We start from the raw sequence: 25,628 nt of genomic DNA on the forward strand, positions 1-25,628 counted from the left end.
TGCCACATGCCCAGAAGAAATTAAGTGATTTTTAATAAATAAAGAATAGGAAAAAAAATGTGAGGAATATTCAGCTGAAGTTGTTAGAAAAAGTAATTAAAGATAAAACTACTGCATTCCCTCAGATTTTCTATGAACCTTAACTCTGAAAGCACCATGTGAATTAAAAATTTAAAACTAGTAATGAAAAGAACAAAAATGAAATCGAACATTAGAAAACAAACAATAAAACCTAAATCCACTGACTTGATGAAAATGAGTAAAATCAAATCAGTAGATGATAAAATTTAAAAGTTGGTGATACCACAGATCCAAAATTTGCAATAAAATTTTATGGTTGGACTTACAGTGATCCACTCCAGTATTTTTGGGCTTCCCTGGTGGCTCAGCTGGTAAAGAATCTGCCTGCAGTACAGGAGACCTGGGTCGATCCCTGGGTTGGGAAGATCCCCTGGAGAAGGGAAAGGCTCCCCCCTCCAGTCTTCTGACCTGGAGAATCCCATGGTCTGTATAGTCCATGGGGTTGCAAAGAGTTGGACACGACTGAGCGACTTTCACATACAATCAAAAAAAAAAAACATGAAGCCACAACATTTAAGGAAGCTTTTCCTGGACATTAAGACCCCTGAAACACCATGACTGGACAGCCTTTGACAGGAAAGGAAATGAATATATTGAGGGAGAAAGCGGTTTATAAAAGGTCTCACTCTCAGCCTCTTCTCTTGCCTCCATTCAACCCAGCCCACCCATTGTGAATATGACTTTTATTAGTTTCTTTCCGTAAATGTCAACAGGCACTAGGTCTCTATGTCCACATCCACATGAAAAGATGTGATGCTTTTGTTTTGTACAGACACATAGTATTTCACTGTGTAGCTTATTAGAGTTTGCTCAGCAAGTCCTGTTTAATGGAACTTATTTCCAGTCATTTGCAAATTGCAGATGTGGCCTGGATTGTAGCCATTGGATGAAATATGGCAAATCAGACATTGATGAGAGCTAGTTTGAAAAGTAACATCTGTTTTCCGGGGTCTCTAGTTAGGTGTGAGGAACTTCTCAGGTGGGGCTGGTGGTAAAGAAACCGCTTGCCAGTGTAGGAGACAGAAGAGATGTAGGTTCGATCCCTGGGTCGGGAAGATCCCCTGGAGGAGGGCATGGCAACCCTCTCTAGTATTCTTGCCCGGAGCCTGGTAGAATATATCCCGCGGGGTCGCAAAGAGTAGGACGCAGCTGAAGCTTCTTGTCACGCAAGCACACAGGTTAGGTGTGGGAGCGCTGTATTGTCTATCAGCAGCTTTGGATTTTAAACCCGTGTTTAAAGTTTCTTCTTCCGTTCATGAGTACGAGCGCTCACTTCCAACTTTTCAGCATGTGTCATTTCTACCCCCGAAACTGCAGAAATAGCCGTCGAATATAAACACAAATAAAGCTATGCTAATCCATCAGTGTTTGACAGTGAGTTTGTTATTAATTAATGCCTTTGATGATTTTTAAATCCTTGCCAGCTGTTTAGAAATGATTGAGGCTGTGAGGCCTGTAACAGTGTTTCAGTTCCTAAGCAAACCAAGAATCTTAACTGCTGGCGTGTAAATTTCTCCCACTGTTATTTTTAGACACCTATATCCTAAAGCAAATTAGCACATGTAGAACCATCTCAATCCACTTTAGAAACAGGAAATGTCTATAGTCCACACTTTCCATTGAAGTCTTAAGTTACTAACTTGAACTCAAGTGCGACTTTGAATTTCTTGAGATCTGGGCCAGATGAAGCATCCTTATATGTATTTAATCCCAGGGGTTTCCCACTGAAAACACCAGTGTGGGTGTACCTGTCGTCTGCAGTTGATGTCATTCAGGTCAAGCCTGTTCCATCGTGATCAGTGTATGCCTTTATCCTATATCCTTATCCTTATCCTATATTGGTTATTGCTTATTCAGTATTTGAAGCCACTTCGACTGTTAGAGCTCATGTTTTTTGCCTGTGTTCTCATATAAACCTTGCAAACTGGGCCAGGTACACCCTCTGAGCCCAGAATAAATACAGATCTGGCAGTTTACATTCCCCCAAGGACTGAGACAGAAAATCCTTTTGTGAACTCAGTGACTCATCAGAGAGGGCAGTTTTTTACACAGCGATGTCCATTTAGACCAAATGGAGGAAGTTTAGCACCCCAAACGTGTCACTTAGTGGCTCCCATAAAACTGACTTCTGAGATACAAATCTGTTCATACCGGTTGTTAAGCCCAGGCGGTAACATCATTGGAATTAGGGAAAGTCAGACTCTGACAAAGAAAGCTCTCCAGCTTGAGTGTTATTCAAAACAAATGGTGCGGGTCAGCGGGAAGCTTTCTCAGGGACTGTTTTTCCCTGTGCCAACCCCCTAGAAGAGCCAAATTCCCTCCGCCTCCCCCAACACAAGCAAGCTTTAGCTGACATTTATACTCATTCTACCATCGTGAATCTTCTTTTCAAAATAAGTATCAGATTTAAATGATGGATATCCTAATTCTTTTGTCATTGCCCCTAAATGTTCATCACCAGTAAGTGCAGAAAGTCTACTCACTTCAAAAGCTTTTCTCATCACAGGGCAAACCGGGCAGTATGCCATCTCACCATTATACATCAGCTCTAGAGATGTCCCAGGAGCAGAGGAAATGTGCACCCTAGACAGAATCTTTCATTCTCCGTTGTCTCTGTGATTTTGGGAAAGGACCCGAAAGTTAAAGAAAAGCAGAAATAGCAATGCGTAATGTATCAATATGTGTATAATACTGCACGTCTCCATCATCAGGAATTATTAATACCTCCTGTCAGTCATTACCTTCTGGTATTTGTGGGTCATATGCGGCACAAAGTGGATGAAGCCAGACGGACGTGGTGATGTTCAGGGCCGAGCCGTCCCCTTCCCCGGGTCATTGAGTCCGGGCAGGTGGTCAGACCCTGTGAACCTTGAGTTCCTCAGGTGCACAGGGGAGACTTGTGCAGTTCAAAAATCAACATCACGCATCAGGCCTTGAACAAAGTTCAGACGCCACCCGCATGCTTTCTGTTTGGGCTCGGCTCTCTTGACTGCCCGAAAAATACATCATTATTTCTCTTCTTGGTGCCCTTTGATTTATGATTTCTGACTCACGTCTTTTTTTTTTTGAAATGTATTTGGAGCAACATTTAAGACACATGGCAGAGTGTGTGTGTGTGTGTGTGTGTGTGTGAGACTTGCTAAGTCGTGTCCAACTCTTGCGACCTCATGGACTGTAGCCCTCCAGGCTCCTCTGTGCATGGGATTCTCCAGGCAAGAATACTGGGGTGGGTTGCCATGCCCTCCTCCAGGATATCTTCCCCACCCAGGGATTGAACTGGGGTCCCCTGCACTGCAGACAGATTCTTTACTGTCCGAGCCGCCAGGGAAACCCACCTGGCAGTATGTGACCCTGTAAAAGAATTTGCATAAAACCTCCACAGCAGTGAGAGGAGCACTGATGGAGAAATATAAGAGAAAGGGGAGTTACTTGAGGGCAGCTGAAGAGCTGAACTGCACCCTCCAGGACGGATGGCAAGCAGAGAGACCCCAGGACATGAAGGTGATTGTTTTCTGATGAGATGGCGGTGCCCACTGTACCCCCGGCAGACACCAGTGTAGTCCTGAGTCCGAGTGGTATTGATGACACACGCTGTCTTTGGAAACAATTGATTCCTTAGTTTTTGGTTGTGCTGGGTCTTGGTTGCTGTGCACAGACATCCTCTAGTTGTGGTGAGCAGGGGGCTGCTCTCTACTTGTGGTGCTTGGGCTTCTCGTTGCGGTGGCTTCTCTTGTTGCAGAGCACGGGCTCTAGGCACACAGGCTTCAGGAGTTGTGGTTCACGGGCTTCAGTTGCTCCGCGGCATGTTCAGTCTTCCCGGGCCAGGGATCGAACCGCTGTCCCCTGCACTGGCAGGCGGATTCCTGTTCACTCTACCACCAGGGCAGCCTGGCACATACCGTTGTGTAAACTGTGAAGACAGGGTTGTCAATCGTAGCTTTTGCAGGGAAAAAAAAGCAGTATAGGAACTTCCTCGGTGGTCCAGTGGTTAAAACTTCGCCTTCCAGTCCAGTGGGAGCAGGTTTGATCCCTGGTTGGGGACCTAAGATCCCACATACCTTGTGGCGAAAAACCCCCAAACGTAAAACAGAAGCAATACTGTAACAGCTTCAATACTTTAAAAATCGTCCATATCAAAAAAATCCTACAAAAAGAATGACATCCCTTATTTATTGTAACAATGACATCCCTTGTATGTGGAATCTAAAGTGAAATTATACAAATGAACTTACAAAACAGAAAGAGACTCTCAGACTTAGAGAATGAACTTGTGGTTGTTAGGGGGATTGATGGGGAGAGGGATTGTTAGGGAGTTTGGGATGGACATGGACACACTGCTGTATTTAACATGGAAAACCAGCAAGGGCCTGCTGGACAGCACAGGGAACTCTGCTCAATACTCTGTAATAACCTTATGGTTCCCCGGGGGCAAGGATGGGGGAAGGGATAGTTCAGGAGTTTGGGATGGACACACTGCTGTATTTAACATGGAGAACCAACAAGGACCTGCTGGACAGCACAGGGACCTCTGCTCAATGTCACGTGGCAGCCTGGATGGGAGGGGAGTTGGGGGGAGAATGGATACAGGTACATGTATGGCTGAGACCCTTCGCTGTCCACCTGAAACTATGTCAAGGTATTCCACAATACGAAATAAAAAAGTGGTTTAAAAAAAAAAATTTGTAAAGTGTAACTCTGACTCCCATTGGCCCTTGAGACAGAAGGTCTTGATGTTGTGGGAGCTCAGTGGTGGCTCAGGTTCTAAGAAGGTGCCACTCTGCCCACACGCAGTGTTACTCTTCTCCTTTCCTAACGTCTTCTCCCTGCCCTGGTGGAGCCGCACCCGACCTGGGCAGCCTTGACTGTCCAGCAGAAAGGGGTTTACACCCTTGAAACAACCCTCAGGTGTAAAGCAACCCTCAGTGGAATAATTCTCAGTTTTCTGAGTCTCCAGTTGCAAGATCCCAGTGGATAGAACCTTCTCTGCTTCTTCTCCTTTCTCTGTTGGTGGTTCTCCCTTCCTCAGCAAGGCTTCCCAATATCCTTTTGCAAAGAAACTACCTACCCTTAAGTCTTAGACTCCATGTCTCCTCTGGGAGAATGCAAACCAAGACATTTCATTAAACGTCACAGCACAGCGATAAACCGCACCTTTGTGAAGGGCTTTCTGTGAGGAGATGATGTAACCAGTATAGGGCAATCCACAGCAGCTGTGTCGTGAGCCCCTCTGTTGCAAGAAGACGGTTTAGACCATCTTGGGTCAGGAAGGGATGGTGTGTACAGTCTTCCTGCACGATGGGCTTTAATCAGTCCCACTGACATCATATGTTCTCAGTTCAGTTGCTCAATCATGTCCAACTCTTTGAGACCCCATGGACTGCAGCACGCCAGGCCTCCCTGTCCATCACCAACTCCCAGAGCTTGCTCAAACTCATATCCATTGAGTCAGTGATGCCATCCAACCACATCATCCTCTGTCGCCCCCTTCTCCTCCCGCCTTCAATCTTTCCCAGCATCAGGGTCTTTTCCATTGAATCAGTTCTTCACATCAGGTGACCAAAATACGGGAATGAATAGAAATTGAACAGGCTTGAGAGTGGCTGGAGGGAGGCTGGTGATTGTCCAGTTTCTCGATTCACCTCTGTCCACTTTGTGAATTTAATCGGTGAATTTACATCATTCATTCATTGTGAAATGTATGTTTGCAATTTTCTGTGTTATGTTAAACTTCAGTGAATAAGTCAGCTTTTAACCAAAGTTATTTAGAAAACTTTCCTACCCAGGGATCAAACCCGTGTCTCCTGCATTGGCAGCTGGATTCTTTACCATCGAGCCACCAGGGAAGCCTGGTACATATGCATAGATGTTGGTATTTCCTGTCTGCGGAATCATCAGATTTTTTTCTGTACAGGTCTAAAATTCAGGGATGTTGTGTTCCTCTTTGGTAAAAGAGACTAATTCCTCTTCGGAAGGAGTATGGTGAGACAGCAGTGATGTGAGTGGAGTTTTCAGCCCCAGATAAATACCCAAGTAGGAACTCCAACAGTAGACCATTTGCTCCTGTGTTTCCAAGGAACATCATTCATTTCACTAACAGGAAATTAGGTGGCACAGTGATCATTTAATGTGAAACTCCAAGACCCTAACATACATTCTTAACCTGGCTGATGGATGCTCAGCATTATAAGTAAACTTCAGTTTGCCTTAAAGGAGTCCTTGATGAAATCAGGCTTCACTGAAGGCTGGCAGAGAAAAGTTGATTCTGCAGGCAGGAAATACCAAGCTCTGTATATAGGTACCGGCCTTCCCTGGTGGCTCAGATGGTAAAGAACCCACCTGCCAATGCAGGAGACCCAGATTCAATCCCTGGGTTGGGAAGATCCCCTGGAGCAGGGAGTGGCAACCCACTCCAGTATTCTTGCCTAGAGAATGCCATGGACTGTATAGTCCATGGGGTCACAAAGAGTCAGACATGACTAAGCGACTTTAACAAGAAAAACAAAATATATGTACCGTATCTCCTTAAATCATTCATCTGTCAGTGGACATTTAGGTTGCTTCCATGTCTTGGCTATTGAATCTTTTCACATAATAGCTTTGACCAAGTGTATGCCCACTGTATGCCCATAGAGTTGGCCATATGATTGCTGGATTATGTGACAAGTCTGTTTGTAGGATTTGGAGGACCCTTAAAGCAGAAGTAAAAAGATTCTTGGGAGTCCCTTGGACTGCAAGGAGATCCAACCAGTCCATCCTAAAGGAAATGAGTCCTGAATATTCATTGGATGGACTGATGCTGAAGCTGAAACTCCAACACTCTGGCCACCTGATGCGAAGAACTGACTCATTGGAAAAGACCCTGATGCTGGGAAAGATTGAGGGCAAGAGGAGAAGGGGACAACAGAGGATGAGACAGTTGGATGGCATCACTGACTCTATGGACATGAGTTTGAGTAAACTCTGGGAGTTGGTGATGGACAGGGAGGCCTGGTGTGCTGCAGTCCATGGGGTCGCAAAGAGTTGGACACGACTGAGCGACTGAACTCAACTGAACTGACCCTCATAGTGTCATCCATAGCAGCTGCACCAACTTACAGGGAACATCAATTCTTAATTTCCCAGTTGATAATGGCTTCACTGGAAGCTCAGGTGGTAAAGAACCTGCCTGCCAATGCAGGAGACCCGGGTTCAATCCATGGGTTGGGAATATCCCCTGGAGGAGAAAATGGCAACCCACTCCAGTATTCTTGTCTGGAAAATCACATGGACAGAGGAGCCTGGTGGGGCTACAGTCCATGGGGTCACAAAGAATCGGGCTTGACTGAGCAACTTTGACTCACTCACTCAAGAAAACTGAGGCTTAGTTCATTCAACTAGTGCTTCAGATTACCCAGCAAAGACTGTTTAGTTGGAACTTGAAACAAGGGAATCTCTCTCTGGTAGCCAAGGTCTCCGCTGTTGTGTAAGAGTAGACGGCCTTCTCGGAGTCGAGAAGTGGGCCAAACGTGAAAACATTCGCATGGCAACGCGTAATTACTCAGACCCTCTCCTGGTAAGCAGTGTTCTCTGACCTTCCGTTTGTTTCTGCTTACAAGGTTTGGGGTTTTCTGTTTCAAAATGGTTTCAAAATATTTAATTTGTATGCAGTTCAGTTATTTGATGAAAGCACCTCTCATCCTGTTTTTCCCTGTGAAGCAAGCAGAATATTTTTACAGAGGTGGTCTAGATACCTGTATCCGTAAAAAACAATAGAGTTTAGTTCTCTCCCTTAATGGGATATGGTTAATTTATTTATTTTTCCTACATAAGCTTGTTATGGATGTGGGGAGATGGGTGGAATCTTCCCTCCGTTTTATTTATATGTGTATATATATATATATGTATATGTATGTATATATATATATATATATATATATATATATATATAAAATTTAGTTGAGGCTGTGCTGGATTTTGGTTGCTACGAGCAGAAATTTTCATTTCTCTGCGTTGACATATTAAAGCATTTCAGGAGGACAGCAGATACATCTGCTCAAAAGGTTTTTCTCCTGTGTCTTAATTATTTATTTATTTATTTTTGAAGTTTAAGTGGAACTAATTTAAGAAGCTGAAGCTGGTCTCCTGGCTCATGTTCCTTTAAGGAAACCACTGGGCTTGCCTTTCTTTGCAATGAAACACATCAGTGGCAGTCTCACTATATTTCAGCCTTCCTTATGTCTGTCTTGGTTGCTACGAGCAGGCTTTTCTCTGCTTGCAACTAGCAGGTGAGGCTTGCATTATGGTGGCTTCTCTTGGGGCACGGGGTCTTCAGGAGTCACAGCTGTGGGCCTCCAGAGCACAGCCTCAGTGGTTGTGAGGTGCGGGCTGAGGTGCTTCTGGGCACTGTGGGATCTTCCCAGACCAGGGTTCGAACCCGCGGCCCCTGCACGGCAAGCGGGATTTCTTTACCACTGACTCACCAGGGAAGCCCTTCTCTTTGTCTTCTATACAGCATTATTCTTGGTCGCCCAGAAGGAAGAAGCCATGTCTTCTTCTCCGAGATGCCCCCCTCCCACTTCCTGAGACGTCTCCTCCCGTTACGTCCTTTTCTCCCTGAGTAGCCAAGGGTTGTGTGGACCTTGAGTCGATTTGAGAAGCCAGCTTTGGCGACAGGACTGTCATGACAACTCAAGGCAGGGAACAGAATCCTTTATACCAAGTCCCTGTAATTGTAAGACGTCATTTCACCTCTTGTAAAACGGTGTTTCTCAGCATTTTTTCACATGTGTGTTTGTTCATCTGGGGCGGGTGGAATGTGGCCACCATGGTGAGGATGATTCTGCATCTCAGCAACAAGTATTTTCTTGGTCCCACTCTCTGTATCCTCTTAGCATCCTCCGCAGTCGACTTTGAGGTTTGGCTGACTGCGGTCTGTCATTTCTGTATTCACTCTTTCTTTTGTTCATGTATTTTATGACTGAAAAGAATTACTGAAACATCCGCTCACATATTTCCCTCTACTCTGATTTCTCTGATGACACCCTTGGTAAAAAGCACCTCCTCCATCAAGGAGCACTCATTAAACTGATAAAAATAATAGTTCAGCCTTCCTTATCTCTGTCAACATTGAAGACAACATCTCAACACGGGAAGCTTTGAAGCTGAATGCTGCCTTATCCCAACCACATCTAAAAATCTCTTCTGGAAACTTCATGGACTCTTTTTTTTCCCCCTCACATCGGTGCTATCTCAAAAGATAGATTGATGAAGTTGGCACTTTTTCTCAGTTTTTTCCTTGCAGGTACAAAGCTGATGCTTCAGGCAGAAGCATAATCAGGAAAGTAAATCACAGACAGGAGGAGAAGCCCTTCTCCTTGAGCTTCTGTTGGAAAGAGAAAAAATTCTCTTACAGTAAATAAGAAATCCCATTCATGCTTTGTACTTCAGAAAGCGATGGCTGTTGTATTTCTTTAGTTGGTTGGGTACAGTTTCCAAGCTTGCTGGTGTGTCGCAAACACTCGTTAATGATTAAACCATTTATCTGTATTCCCCACAGAATGTTGTTTAGTTGCTAAGTCGTGTCCAACTCTTTGCTACCCCATGGACTGCAGCACACCAGGCTTCCCTGTCCTTCACCAACTCCCAGTGTTGACTCAAACTCATACCCATTGGGTCAGAGATGCCATCCAGCCATCTCATCCTCTGTTGTCCCCTTCTCCTCCTGTCCTCAGTCTTTCTTAGCATCAGAGTCTTTACCAGTGAGTCAGCTCTTCCCATCAGGTGGCCAAAGTATTGGAGCTTCAGCTTCAGCATCAGTCCTTCCAGTGAATATTCAGGATTGATTTCCCTTAGGATGGACTGGTTGGATCTCCTTGCAGTCCAAGGGACTCCCAAGAATCTTCTCCAACACCATAGTTGAAAAGCATCAATTATTCGGCACTCAGCTTTCTTTATGGTCCAACTCTCACATCCATATGTGACTACTGGAAAAACCATAGCTTTGACTAGACGGACCCTGGTTGGCAAATTGATGTCTCTGTTTTTTAATATGCTGTCTAGGTTGGTCATAGCTTTTCTTCCAAGGAGCAAGCGTCTTTTAATTCCATAGAGTACATTGCTTCAAAAAACAGTTTCTACCCTGGAAAGATGACTTTAAGAAAAGATGACTTTCTTAAAGATGACTTTAAGAAAATTTCCCTTTTCAGACAGAGTGTTCTCTAGATATAAGGGGGGTAACAAGGGGGAGTCGTGTGAAGTGTTTGAGGGAGAGCATTCCAGGTGGAGACTAGTGGCATATGTACAGCCCATATGTGGGCAGTACAGTGAGACTGTCATTGGTACGTTTTATTTCAAAGACAGAAAAGCCCAGTGGTTTAGTTAAAGGAACGTGTGCCAGGAGACCAGCTTCAATTTCTTAAATGACATATTTGCTCAAACTCATCCAGTCTGCCCTTCTGTTTCAATTTTTGTTTCTCTATGTTGACATATTAAAGTGTTTCAGGAGGTCAGCAGATAACATCTGATAAAAAGGTTTTTCTCTCGTGTCTTTTTTTTTTTTAAGTTAAAGTGGAACTAATTTAACATTTTCTTCCACTCATAAAATTGTTCAGTGCTGGTTCCTGCCTCAATACAGTCCACGAGAGGAGGACTGTTACTTTTTGAAAGCCTTCCATATGTCAGCCATTGAAATTAGTGGTTTACTTGGGGTTTATCAAACTAGCCTCCTAAAATCATTGTTCATTCAAAATTAGGACAAACTAAGCTGTGTTTGTTTAACAGAGAAGTAGTTTGTTTAAAAATATATATATATACACACACACAAACACTCATATATATATATATATATACATACAATATATGCATATATATATATGTATATACATGCTATGCATGCAAAATTTTTGGGAAAGCAGAAGATTCATTCTTTTTTTATTTCCCTGTGTATGAAGAATGGTCTTCCCTGGTAATAGGGAAGAGTAATAGGTAATAGGGAATTTCAATTTGATATGCAGTTTGCCACAGTAGTAAATCATGTAATGTTTAAATCCAGACTAAATGAAGGTCCCCAGGGAATTAAGACTATATCAGCCTCGGAATACGCTTATGTTCAAATTTCTCAAAACCATTCAATCCACCCTCCAGATTACTTCAGGCTTAGGCAGATCATCAAATTTGATAATAGATAATACACTCTTGTGGATGCATGAGATTACATTCGTGAATTTATTTATTTATTTTTTTTGCAAAAACAGCTATCATTGGAATACACTCTTTTTTAAACAATTGAGATTACATTCCTGAATCTAATTTTTTTTTAAATAAACTGTCTTTGGCGTGGAGACAGCTGTAACATTTGGGAGCCGTAATTCTACGTGTTAACCCACCCACCTCTCCACATGTACTTCGCGTCTCTGCCCGCAGACAGAGTCTGCAATAGGGGAATCGCAGCATTGATGTTCACACTGGCTGAATTACTCGTGCCTTTTCAGTCATCTCTTTCACCCCTTGGTGTGGAGACAGGTCGGGGAGATCGTAAACTCTCTGCCCGGGACCTGCTGCAACAACACAGCATAAGGCATGAGCGTGCCCCACAGTTCATCCTGGGGAGACCCGTCCATCCTGCCTGGGCACGTACAGGCTCAGGAGCTCGCTACCACTAGCTCAGACACAGCGCTTAGATCACAGTTTATTTAGTTATTTATTTATTGCGTCCCCTGGGCAATGCCAGCTATCGTTTGTTTGCACCTGCCACGTCCCTGTGGCTCAGATGATAACCACTCTGCCTGAAGTGCAGTAGACCCAAGTTCGATCCCTGGGTCGGGAAGAGTCTCCCAAAGAAGGGAGAGGCACTGGCCACGCAGGAGTCATTCACTGCAGGAGAGATTTCTGTGATGGATACCGTGTCGTGGGGGGAGAAACGCGAGGAGAAGGGCAGTGTGGAAACCTGCAGGCAAAACCCCCAGTGAGGGCCTTGCTCCTCCAAGGGTGGCTCCCAGCCCGGCAGTGTCTGTCTCCCCCAGGAGCCGCTTCAAAATCTAGACTCCCAGCCCTGCCCCAGCCCAGAGAAACAGCATCTGCACCGTTTCTTACTCGTGGCATGACAGCTTTGTGTCCATTTGCAAAGACAGCAGCATTGGCCCCCTGCACAGACACACCCCCGGGCCGTCCCCTGAACTCAGGGAGGCAGGCCCGGCTGGCAGCCCCAGGCAGGTGCAGGAACTGACATGCTGTACTTTTGAGACACTGCCCAAGGCCCTGTGCAGAACCACTTGCTTCCTTGTCACAAACCTGTGTCCCAGGAACCCCTCACTTTGTTGCTTGTTGTTCACTTGCTAAGTCGTGCCCGACTCTGTGACCCCATGGACTGCAGCACACCCGGCTTCCCTGTCCATCACCAACTCCCTGAGTTTGCTCAAACTCATGTCCATCGAGTTGGTGATGCCATCCGACCATCTCATCCTCTGTCGTCCCCTTCTCCTCCTGCCTTCAATCTTTCCCAGCATCAGGGGCTTTTCCAGTGAGTTGGTTCTTCCCATCAGGTGGCCAAAGGATTGGAGCTTCAGTATCAGTTGCTTAGTTACAGTGAAAGCAATTGACAGTGTGAGACAGTATGAATATGTGCTATTTTTTTTAAATATTTTTTTGATGTGGGCCATTTTTTTTAAGGTTTTTGAACTTTTTATTCTGTATTGGGGTATAGCTGATTAACAATGCTGTGCTAATTTCAGACGAACAGCAAAGGGACTCAGCCAGACAAATACATGTATCCATTCTCCCCCAAACTCCCGTCCGGCCCGGGCTGTGATGTGGACCATTTTAGAAGTCTTCATTGGATTTGTGACAGTATTGCTTCTGTTTTATGTTTTTGTTTTTTGGCCACGAGGCATGCGGGATCTTGTCTCCCTGACCAGGGATTGAACCCACATTCCCTGCCTTGGAAGGCGAATTGTTAACCACTAGACGACCAGGGGAGACCCGATGCTCTGACTATTTTAATACCTGAGTATTAAGAGAGAGCACAAAACCTCTTCTGAAATACACACAGTGAATGTGGGTACTCATTAAATAACCCCAAATACCAAGTGCCTCCTTTCTTCCTACAGCTTCCTCTTACTTCAAAAGAAACCTCGTAATTACCTAGTTACATTCCTGTTGTGTCTACTAGACAGTGACGTCTGGAAAGGCAGTGATTGTGTCTGCTTCTTGTTCCAGGTCTAGCGCTGCCCAATTTAGCAAATGAAACCACGCGACTCAGCTAATAAACCTGAAGGTCAGAGAAATGAGGATGTGATGTGGTTTTGGTACAGGTATGGCTCACGCTGCATTTGAATCAGGCTTATGTTTTTCCAAGAGAGAGTCCATTGGACGGCAAGGAGCTCGAACCAGTCAGTGCTAAAGGAAATCAGTCCCGGATATTCATTGGAAGGACTGATGCTGAAGCTCCAAAACTTTGGCCATCTGATGCAAAGAAATGATTTATTGGAAAAGACCCTGATGCTGGGCAAGATTGAAGGCGGGAGGAGAAGGGGACGACAGAGGATGAGATGGTTGGATGGCATCACCGACTCGATGGATATGAGTTTGAGCAAGCTCTGGGAGTTGGTGATGGACAGGGAGGCCTGGCGTGCTGCAGTCCATGGAGTCGCAAGAGTTGGACGCAACTGAGTGACTGAACTGAGTGTTCTTCAGATATTTGCTGTTTTCTCTGACCTTCAAATCTAAGCCAGTGTCTTGGACTCTATCTGGAGACAGAATCTGGACCTCAGCATTCTCATGGGTACTCAGTGCTGCCTGGATGGATGATCAATAAATATTGACTGTTTCTGCCGTGAGGCACAAAGCTCCCTGTGGCAGTTGTGTAAGGAGAGAAGGTAGGTGCAGAAAAGAACAGTGAGCCATGAGAAATCAGAGCCTGGCTTGTTGTAACCCCTGTGGAAAGTAGTTTATCGGGTAGTTTATCAAGGAGAGCATCCCTGGGTGAGTTCGTTCACTGAGAAGAAGGGGAAAATGCCTTCCGGGCAGATAGCTGTGGCTCTGACCTCATGGGAGGGTCTCACCTTCTCCAGGAAGCCTTCTGCCTGTGAAAGCTGCAGCGTGAATAAGCCCGGGAAATGTTGGGTTTCTCCTTCGGTGACGGATGAAAATTTATTGGCAAAGTGGGAGACACCAATACTGCATACGTGTTTCTTCGGGGAACTCAGAAAAGTTAGTCTCAAAAGGAGGGAAAGCTGAGGTATAAAAATATAACAGCTCTTTTGCGAAGCAGAAGTTCAGTTCAGTCGCTCAGTCGTGTCCAACTCTTTGCGACCCCATGGACTGCAGCAGGCCAGGTTTCCCTGTCCATCTCCAACTCCCATCGTTTACTCAAATTCGTGTCCATTGAGTCGGTGATGCCATCCAACCATCTCATCCTCTGTTGTCCCCTTCTCCTCCTGCCTTTAATCTTTCCCAGCCTCAGGGTCTTTTCCAATGACTCAGATTTCCTTCCAAGGAGCTTCCTTAGCGTGGCTGTCTCTAACCCTATGGCATAGTTTATTTCTCAGCAACATTGTTCATAATTAGAAATAAAAATTGATTGGATGATGGTTTGCTTATAGCCTACTCCCCAGTAAAAGTCTCTTTTTTCTCTCTGCAGTAGCTGTAATCGTAAACATAATACCTTTCTTGTAGTAGATGCTCAACGAATGTGTCTTTAAAGAAAGCAAATGAATGCATCCTGGTGAATGAAGTAGACCTAGAGCTTGTCTTCCTGAACTCGTGTCTCTGTGTTACATTCACACATATCTTGGTTGTAGAAAGTTCTTTTATTCTAGTGCTGAGTACACTGATTCTTTGTCTTTTGATAGTTACCTTTGCTGGTTTACAGAGAGTGCTCAGTCGCTCATTTGTGTCCAACTCTTTGCACTGTAGCCCACCAGGCTCCTCTGTTCGTGGGGTTATCTCATCAAGAATGCTGGAGCGGGTTGCCATTTTCTCCTCCAGGGGATCTTCCCTAGCCGGGGATCGAACCTGTGTCTACCGTGATTCCTGCATTGGTAGGCAGATTCCTTTCCGCTGAGCCACAGGGGAAGCCTAGTTTATAGGGAGAGATATGCTTCGTTGCATGGCGTCATAAACTTGCTCATTTCCCTTGACAGTTGAGTCACTGTCTTCTGTTATACGTTAGTTTTTAAAGTATCCATAGAGAATGTGCATGCATTTTCACTCATTTTGCCAAGAACTCAATGGATCTGCTAATTCAATATATATTGTATGTTTTTAAGCTCAGGCACGTTTTCCTCAATTATATTTTTGATACTTCTGAGAGACAAAGGTAGGTGACAGAAGCTACCTGGTGGCTCAGCTGGTAAAGAATCCGCCTGCAGCGCGGGAGACCTGGGTTCGATCCCTGGGTTGGGAAGATCCCCTGGAGAAGGGAAAGGCTCCCCACTCCAGCATTCTGGCCTGGAGAATTCCATGGACTGTATAGTCCATGGGTCGCAGAGAGTCGGCTACGACTGAGCGGCTTTCACTTTCACTCTGGCGGTTCAGTTCAGTAGTAGCATCTCTGTCCCTTTTTTGCCATTTCATGAAGTGTATGGAATGTGCTTTCACAGTTTCTGTTTTTCAACGCTAGTAATTCTGTTAGTTTTCACTTTTGTTTTCTTTCTGTTTATCCTGCTCACGGGTGTGAAAAGTGTTTCTTGGTTTTCCTGCTATTGTTGCTTTCTCGCTGCATCTTTACTTTAGCCTAAGTAAAAACACGGTTAAAACAACAAGATGTTCTTGATATTAATAAAATAAAATATTGGTAAAAGATAATATAAACCCTAACACTTTGGGACCCCATGGAGTATACAGTCCATGGAATTCTCCAGGCCAGAACACTGGAGTGGATAGCCGTTCCCTTCTCCAGGGGATGTTCCCAACCCAGGGATCGAACCCAGGACTCCCACATTGCAGGCAGATTCTTTACCAGCTGAGCAACCAGGGAAGCCCATTAGTAAAATAAAGAATCAAATAACATGAGTGAAGACCACAGAAGGATCAGTAACCGATAGTTCTTTTGCACTAAGGAATTAATTAGTCCAGTGTGTACTCATAAGATCCCAGACGATTTTAATCTTATTTAGTATGCTCTTAACAAAATACCGTCTCAGATGGACACTTAAATGCTCCCTGGCTCACCTCTCAAATTGAATGTAATCATTTGCATCTCATTTGGGTTGCAGTTAGGATAAAGAGCTTCAACGAAATTGACATAAAGTGAATGGTGAATCCATTTTTATTTGAGGCACAGCTAAGCGTACGTGGTAAGTGCCCTCATTATGAAGATAAATAGTGCATTAGAGTAAGTAATTAGGAAGCAAACCTATGACAGGGAAACAGCTGTGTTCTGATATAAACTACAGCCTACATAGCCCTGTAATTCGTTCTTATGACCTACTTTGTGTTGTTTCTATTTGTCACGGGTCTTAAGGAGAAGGACAGAAAGTCATCAATAAATTACTGAAAGCAGAGAGTTAAAAAGTTTTAACATTCTTCCCAGCTCATCCTGTGGAGCAGGTTTCTTGTCTCGCCCACGCCCCTTCCCAGTTTGCAGAGCTTTGATGATCAGCTCTTCTGTTCCAGTCCTGATTGGTAAAATGGTCGTAAGATGAGTTGTGCCCGTGGTTCCAGATTGTAAGTGTGGATCCGGGGCTTGTGAAACACAGATCCCTGTAGTATCCCCACCCCCCACCCCCCCGCTACCCCCAGACTCTCTCATCTGTTGCTCTGGGTTCAGGCTCACCCTTTGCATTCCCGTTGGGTACCCTGGTGATGTCGATGCTGCTGACTTGGGGAACCACAGTTAGGGGAGGTAACCTCCGAGGCCTTCCGAAGCCTGGGTGAGGAGCTCTAATGCGGACTCTTAGCCCAGAGATTCTGGCTGGAGTGACCGCGAGGGGCTGGACGTGGCGGGGATTTAACAGGCTGCAGGCTGGATGGCCATCCGTCTGTATGAAGCTTTGGCTGCCTCCGTGGTGATTTCAGTTGCTCGATACTTGTTCTGCACACACACAGATCCTAGACAATGTTAATCTTATTTAGTATGCTCTTAACAAAATACTGTCTCAAATGGACACTTAAATGCTCCCTGGCTCACCTCTCAAATTTGATGTAATCATTTGCATCTCGTGGTTCTTTCCACATGCGCTTGGTTTCGTTCTGTTTTGTAGCTTACTGTTCTAAGTCCCTGCATGAACCCCCCAGGCTGGTCAATAGATGTTTGTTTGTTTGTTTAATGACTACATACATTTCAGCCTCAGCTAGAAGAATTTAAGCCCAGCTCTCTGCAGAGTTTGGGCTCATTGTCCCGGGTAATTGTCTTTTCTCACACATGTTATCTCCACGGGTCCGTTTTATGGATCATTCCAGTGCTGGAGTCGGACAAAGACAATCCATAGACAAAATTCCCTTGAATGAACCTTTTATATGTGTTAATCGCTCAGTCGAGCCCAACTCTTTGAGACCCCATGGACTGTAGCCCACCAGGCTCCTCTGTCAGTGGGATTCTCCAGGCAAGAATCCTGGAGTGGGTTGCCATTTCCTCCTCCAGGGGATCTTCCCAATCCTGGGATCGAACCCGGGTCTCCCGCATTGTAGGCAGACGCTTTACTGTGCGAGCTACCAGACGTGGGGAAGAACAGCTTAAAGACATCAACAGTATGGGAAGACTGGGTTTCTTGTAATTTGGGAAAAATAGACTGTCTTATTCATAGATACATGATTGTCATTTGCTTGAGCTTTGAATTGATAGCTGGTGGCATGTGAAATGTTCTTCAGCTCTTTTTTTTCTTTAAATTTAAATATCTTTAAAGGTAGAAATGTTTAATTTTTTAAATGTAAAAATTTTTAATTTTTTCAATGTAAAAATTTTAATTTTTTAATGTAAAAATTTTTAATTTTTTAATGTAAAATTGTTTAATTTTTTTAATGTAACAATTTTTAATTTAAAAAATTATGTATTTATTTGACTGCACCAGGCCTTAGCTGTGACACGTGAGCACTTAGTTTCAGCACGTGGGATCTATTTCCCTGACCAGGGGTGGAACCTGAGTCCGCTGCATTGAGTGCCTGGAGTCCTGGCCACTGGACCACCAGGGCAAGTCCCATCAGCTCCTAAATCTCTTCTGAGGTCCCAAATTATTCTTCCTAAAGCAACTTTCTAAGAGAGTGAGGGAGGAGGGGGGAAAGAGACAGAGCTTTCTATTTTAGCAACAGGACTAGCTTCTCATCTTAGACTCAAACGAAACTTTCCCAAGCACAACCGAAATAGCTCCCACAGAGTTTCAAAGGATGAGAACCAAGCCCAGATGGTCTGGACCGAAAATATTAAATCCGATGCTGTTACTATGGTCAAGCGAGATGACATATTTGCATTTTTTTTTTCTGATTCTATTTAAAATTAGTCTTTTTAAGAAATCCTGCTGCTTCAAAATATCTTTTTCCCTGTTCCCTTAAGTGCATGAATTTTCCTCCTTGAGTCATGCAAGTGGGTAAAGAAATTGAACTTTTAGAAGGCCCTTGTTTAATAATAGCTATGTCTGCAGTGTGGACGTGATAACATCTGAAAGTACCCAGTACTCCAGCCACATGAAGCATTTATTGCGTGGCCAGGAAGTGCTGAGAGAATGGTGTTGAGTCCATTTGACTAGACCTGGGACGTGAAAGCTCTCCATGTTCATAAGGACCAGTTTTCTAGGGCTAAAATGTTGGATTGTCCACAAGTTGATCCAGGTTTTCCCATAAGATGTATATGGGAACATAACATTGTATGGAGAAACCTGATCGAACGTTTTGGCCAAGCCAATGATAGCTGGATTACATGTCTCCTTCCTTCTCAGTCTCTCTACATTTCCTCAAGCCTTGTGCTGTTGGATTTCCCTGGTGGCTCAGCTGGCAAAGAATCTGCCCGCAATGCGGAAGACCTGGGTTTGATCCTTGGGTTGGGAAGATTCCCCTGGAGAAGGGAACGGCTACCCACTCCAGTATTGTGGCCTGGAGAATTCCATGGGCTGTATAGTCCACGGGGTCTCAAAGAGTTGGACACGACTGAGTGACTTTCGCTTTCATCCCTACGCTGAAAGCCTGGCAGAGTCGACAGGGTGATTCCCATCTATTTAAGTCAGAAGGGTCGTGCCCAGGATTCCTGGGTAAGCAGGTGTGTTCTCGCATGAGACGGTTGGATGGCATCTCCCACTCAATGGATGTGAGTTTGAGCAAATTCCGGGAGTGAGTGAAGGACAGGGATGCCTGGCGTGCTGCAGTCTATGGGGTCACAAAGAGTCGGACACAACTTAGCAACCGAACAACAACAGCAAGGCTTTTAAAAAAATGTGTCTTTCCAATATCTCAGGTTTCCTTATTTTGTGGCTAAGTCCAGAAAATATTGCTCATCTGAGAGTCCTTTGGACTGCAAGGAGATCCAACCAGTCCATCCTAAAGGAAATCAGTCCTGACTATTCATTGAAAGGACTGAGGCTGAAGCTGAAGCTCCAATACTTTGGCCACCTGATGCGAAGAGCTGACTCACTGGAAAAGACCCTGATGCTGGGAAAGATTGAGGGCAGGAGGAGAAGGGGATGACAGAGGATGAGATGGTTGGATGGCATCACCAACGAGATGGACATAGGTTTGAGCAAGCTCTGGGAGTTGGTGAAGGACAGGGAGGCCTGATGTGCTGCAGTCCATGGGGTCTCAAAGAGTTGGAGACAACTGAGCGACTGAACCGAATTGCCAAAGAGCAGGAAAAGAACCTTTCTGATCTTCCTCAACTGGTGAAAGAAGAGACAGTGAGCCAAATATCTTGATTGTTTTTCTCATTCTGCCAGTTTTGAGTGAATACGGTCATCTCTTGACTCCAGAGCAGGAAGAGAGAGTGGAAATAAAGGTACCCTCCTGTGACCCGGGAGAAGCAGATGAACTCTGGACGTGGTGGGGTTCTGACCCAGGAAAGGCCCGGTCACCTGGCGGCCTCTGCCTCCCTGTGACCACACCACGGGACACGGCCTCACACATACAGGGCCATCTTATTCTCCTCTTCTCTCTTTGATTCATCACGAGTGCATGGCTTTTGGACCTTTTTGGGGCTTCACCTCCATTCATAATCTGCTCTCTCTTAAAAAAAAAATTTGTGCTTGGTCTTAGTTGTGGCACTTGGGCTCTAGCTCCCCGACCGGGGATCAAACCCAGGCCTTCTGCATTGGGAGGGCAGAGTGTTAGCCACTGGACCACCCGGGAAGTCCCCATAAACTGATTGTTTTCCTGATGAAACCAGGAGTCTGTGTCTCTACAGTGGTTGGAAGACCAAAGAGAATCACCTCGAGTGGTTGTAGGCAGCTTGGACACCTCCCATGAGCTACATGTGTAAAAGGAAACGCACAACGGAGCTTAACCGACAAACCAGTCAGTTCTGGGCAGCCCACGCGAGGCTTGATCTCATCAATTAACTGTAAGAATCTGACCGTACACAGCAGGTGTGACGGACAGTGTGTCTGCCCCTGTCCACTGTCCCTGGCCGTCCGGCCCCATTGCTGGGGAATTTAGACCGCAGGGCATGTGAGTCTGCTTGGACTTGGCATTTGCTGAAGTGAAGCTACATCTGTGGGTCAGTGTTTATTAGTTATGAGAAACCTCGCTTTTCCCAGAAGTGAGCCCCCTTAGCTGTGAGGAAACACAGAACTTAGCTTCTGCCGGTCAGGGGTACCTACTGCAGAGACTGAACGTGCAGCTGAGTGGTAAAGCATACGTGGGAGGCAAGACACGTCTTTGTTACTCTCATCTCTCCACTTGCCAAGCCCTCCTACTCCGGGAACACTCTGGAAGCAGGTTACAGGGTTAGGGCTCCCAACTTGTAGAGTGCAGGGTACTTCCCTGGTGGCTCAGTCGATAAAGAACCCACCTGCAATGCAGGAGACTCAAGTTCGATCCCTGGGTTGGGAAGATCTCCTGGAAAAGGAAATGGCAACCCACTCCAGTATTCTTGTCCTGGCAAATTCCATGGGCAGAGGAGCCTAGCGTGGTACAGTCCATGCTGGCGCAAAGGGTCAGACACAACTTAGTGACCAAACCACCCACCACCACCATTAGCTCACACACAAAAACGACACAAATGACGATGACTCAACGCACATCAATATGATGAGTCTACAAATCTGTGTCATACAAATATTGATTAAACAGACATAACAAAAAAAAGAAAAAAAATAGTGAGTGAGCTAAATAACAATTAGAATTCAGTCACATTGCCAGGGTATAAACAGGGATTCTCAAAATCATTTCAGTTATCCAGAAGTAACTCACAAAGGATTCTGACCACGGATGAAAGAATTTTTCATGTTGCTGCCTACCCTCCCTTCTTTGGGTTAAACGCGACGTGGTTAAACTCATGTGAACCATTGAAGACTTTTTTCCGCCCCCAGTTGTATAGCAGTATTTCTTTAATAGTGCTATGGGGATGTGTTTATGTACTTTATTATATATTACACACCTCTTTAAAGTGTATGTTTCAGAGTTGCATGGAGCAGCAGTCCCCAACCTTTCTAGCATGAGGGACCCCACGGATGGGGAGTGAAACAGTGGTTCAGCTGCTAGTGAGAGCGATGCAGCTGCTGTTGCTGCTGCCAAGTCACTTCAGTCGTGTCCGACTCCGTGCGACCGCATAGATGGCAGCCCACCAGGCTCCTCCATCCGCAGGATTCTCCAGGCAAGAGTCCTGGAGTGTGTAGCCTATCCCTTCTCCAGGGGATCTTCTGGACCCAGGAATTGAACTGGGGTCTCCTGCATGGCAGGCGGATTCTTGACCAACTGAGCTATCAGGGAAACCCTGCCTGTTCCAAAAAACCTATTGGATAGTTTGTATTTAACGTATGCGGTATAAAATAATACAGCTTATGTTTCAACTATGTGTGTGCGTGTGTCCGAGTCAGTAATACAGTTTATGTGTATTGGTTTCTCCTCTCACACAAAACACACATTCTGACTCAGGCATAGACACACACACACACACACATAGTTGAAACATAGACTGTGTTACTTTATACCGTATAGGTTAGATACAAACTATCCAATAGTTTTTTATTTCAATTTTCATTGGAGTATTGTTGATTTGCGGCGTTATGTTAGTTTCTGCTGGACAGCAACCTGAATCAGCTATACGTATACATGCATCCCCTGGTTTTTTTAGAATCTTTTCCCATATAGGTCATTATATAGTATCGACTAGAGTTCCTTGTGCTATATAGTAGGTCTTATTACTTATGTGTTTATATATAGAAATGTGTATATGTCAATCCCAGTCCAATTTGTCCCTTCCCCCTACCTTACCCTCTTGTAACCAGAAGTTTTTACTTTGTTTTCACATGTTATTCTATTTCTATTTTGTCAGTTCATTTGTATCATTTTTTTTTAGATTCCACATATACGAGATATCATATGATATTTGTCTCTCTCTCTCTGACTTACTTCACACAATATGGCAATCTCGAGGTCCATCTGTGTTGCTGCATATGGCATTATCTCATCATTTTTTTACGGTGAATAATATTTCATTGTCTATGTGGACCACAACTTTTTATCCGTTCCTCTGTTGATGGACACTTAGGTGGCTTCTACGTCTTGGATATTGTGAACAGTGCTGCTGTGAACATTGAGGTGCATGTATGTTTTCAAATCCTGGTTTTCTGCAGGTATACCCCCAGGAGTGGGATCGCTAGATCATATGGTAGATCTATTTTCAGTTTTTTAAGGAACCTCTGTACTGTTTTTCACAATGATTGTATCAGTTTACATTCCCACCGACAGTGTAAGAGGGTCCCCTTTTCTCCACACCCCCTCCCGCATTTATTGTCTGTAGGTTTTTATTGAAGATGGCCATTCTGACCAATCTGAAGTGACACCTCATTGTAGTTTTGACTTGTATCTCTTTAATAACTAGTGGTGTGAAGCATCTTTTCATGTGCTCCTTTTAGCCATCTGTATGTCTTCTTTGGATAAATGTCTATTCAGATCTTCCACCGAGTTTTTGATTGGGTTGTTTGGTCTTTTTCATATTGAACCACTTGAGCTGTTTGTATATTTTGGAGACTGTGAAAATCACTCAGTTGTGTCTGACTCTTTGCAACCCCGTGGACTGTAGTCCATGGAAATCTCCAGGCCAGAATACTGGAGTGGGTAGCCTTTCCTTTTTCCAATTTTGGAGATCAGTCCCTTGTTGTTCGCTTCATTTGCAAATATTTTCTTCCATCCTGAAGATTGTCTTTGCACTTTTTATTAACGTATTCCTTTGGTGCGCAAAAGCTTTTGAGTTTAATTAGATCCCATTTGCTTATTTTCATTTTGATTTTCATTACTCTAGGAGGTGGATCGAAAAAGATCTTGCTGCCACTTATGTCCCAAAATTTTATAGTGTGTATCGAAACACAAAAGACCACAAGTGGGCAAATTAATCTCTTGAGAAAGAAAACGTGAACCTGGCAGAATCAGACTCTCTTACTTCAGAGCCACAGTCATCAAAACAGGATGGTTCTGGCACAAAAACAGAGACACAGACCCATGGAACACAACAGAAAGCCCAGAGATGAATCCACATGCCCGTGGTCACCTAACCTATGACAAAGCAGGCAAGAACATACAGTGGAGAAAAGACAGCCTCTTCAATAAGTGCTAGGAAACCTAGACAGCTACATTTCAAAGAATGAAATTATAACACTCCCTAACACCATACACAAAAATAAACTCATAATTAATTAAAGACCTAAATGCAAGGCCAGAGACTGTAGGTGTCTTGCATTAGTTGCTCCGTCGTGTCCGACTCTTTGCAACTCCATGGACTGTAGCCCACCAGGCTCCTCTGTCCATGGAATTTTCCAGGCAAGAACACTGGAGTGGGTTGCCATGCCCCTCTCCAGGTCATCTTCCCGACCCAGGGATCAAACCCAGGTCTCATGCATTGCAGGCAGACTCTTCACCATATTAGGGGAAAGTACAGGCAGGGTACTGTCATAAATTGCAGCAAGATCTTTTTTGATCCAACGGTTGTGGTATAAGCTTTGGAATTGAGCATGCCTACAAATGTCTTGATTTTCATCATTTGAGTTCATTGAACACCATATCGACTCTTTTAGTTCTCTGGGTGTCCTTTCATGCATCCAGAGCAAACATAATTTCTCTCTTTCTGTATACCTACAGACTCAGGTGCTGGGGACTCAGGTGCTGGCATGTGATTTATGAGAAGTGACATCTTGGAACAAAGACCACCTCCAACGAGAGCCACGCTCCTGGCTGAACCGGGCTTGGACCCACAAAACGTGAGTGGTCTGGGCGTAGTGGCGTTGTCCTCATCACAAGGGGGGGAGGCCCGTCTTCCCATCGTCGCCTCCAAGGTCCCACGCTGCAGGTCACACTGATCTCTCCCCACACACCGTCTGACCCTGGGGGGCCGCTACGGCGCTCAGTTACAATTGTGGCCACAGTGGTTTATCTGTATTCCCTTGAATCAGAATATGTATGGTAAAGATGTCTTTCTGCAAAGCAGTTGCGGGGAGGCCAAAAAGGAACTGTCGGTGTTGACCAGAAAGAACCTGAGTGTAGTTGTGTTTATGAATCGGGGGCCGCCACAGAGCAGGAGGCAGCTCTCCAGCCTGGGGCCTGAAACTGGTACCCACAGGCCATGTGCTCTGGGATGAGCTGGTCCTCCACTGGGCAGCCCAGGTCTTCTGGGTTGGATGCAGATGTATGAACCTCTGTATCATAAGGCTGCTATGAAGCTGAAATGAAATAATCAGGGCCTGGCGTCTGGCATGATGGAGGTCCCATGTGTACACCCATCAACTTACCAAACTCATTATTATCCTGAGTATTATTAATACTAGCCCAGCACCAGTATTGTTAGCTGTTTCCTCATTTTGTGAGCCCTTCAGGTGAGCCTTCGAAGACGAGAAAGTCGTACAAACTGTCACACACGGACACTAATGAACCACAACCTCCTCTTGTATATAACTTTACCGCCACTTGTAAATAAGTGAATTAATTAACCACAAACACATCTTGTCAATAAGTTTACCACTCCTTGTAAACAAGTCAGTTAATTAACCATGGGCTATACACTCCATGGGATTCTCCAGGCCGGAATACTGGAGTGGGTAGCCTTTCGCTTCTCTGGGGGATCTTCCCAACCCAGGGATGGAACCCAGGTCTCCTGCATTGCAGGCAGATTCTTTCCCAGCTGAGCCACCAGGAAGCCCAAGAATACTGGAGTGGGTAGCCTCTCCCTTCTCCAGAGGATCTTCCCGACACAGGAATCGAACCGGGGTCTCCTGTATTTCAGCCAAATTCTTTACCAACTGAACTACTAGGGAAGCCAGTTAACCATAATTAGAAAATAGAGTGGTTTTAGTAGAAAGCGGCTAGTTTTTTTTTTTTTTTTAAATACAAAATAAGTTTCAACTATGAAATATTAATATAGAAGTGACACTGTGTGTCACTGACAATATTGTATGACAGTGGAGCGTTCTTTTTTTAAAGCCTGTTGAATCCTCGTAAGCTTC

The 25,628-nt window shown here is 44.8% G+C and overlaps 1 long non-coding RNA gene across 2 annotated transcripts in view; it reads left to right on the plus strand.

The window, feature by feature from the left end:
• LOC145537829 (uncharacterized) overlaps positions 1-25,628 on the plus strand; it is a 443,496-nt gene that overhangs the window by 271,606 nt on the left and 146,262 nt on the right. For both annotated transcript variants that reach the window (XR_014076444.1, XR_014076445.1), the window contains one exon: positions 24,271-24,389. This is a non-coding gene — a long non-coding RNA (uncharacterized LOC145537829). The remainder of the gene's footprint in view (positions 1-24,270; positions 24,390-25,628) is intronic.

Source organism: Giraffa tippelskirchi, chromosome Y (genome assembly GCF_054371585.1).
Source record: "Giraffa tippelskirchi isolate mGirTip1 chromosome Y, T2T-mGirTip1v1.2.pri, whole genome shotgun sequence".
In the NCBI taxonomy this organism is placed as follows: Eukaryota; Metazoa; Chordata; class Mammalia; order Artiodactyla; family Giraffidae; genus Giraffa; species Giraffa tippelskirchi.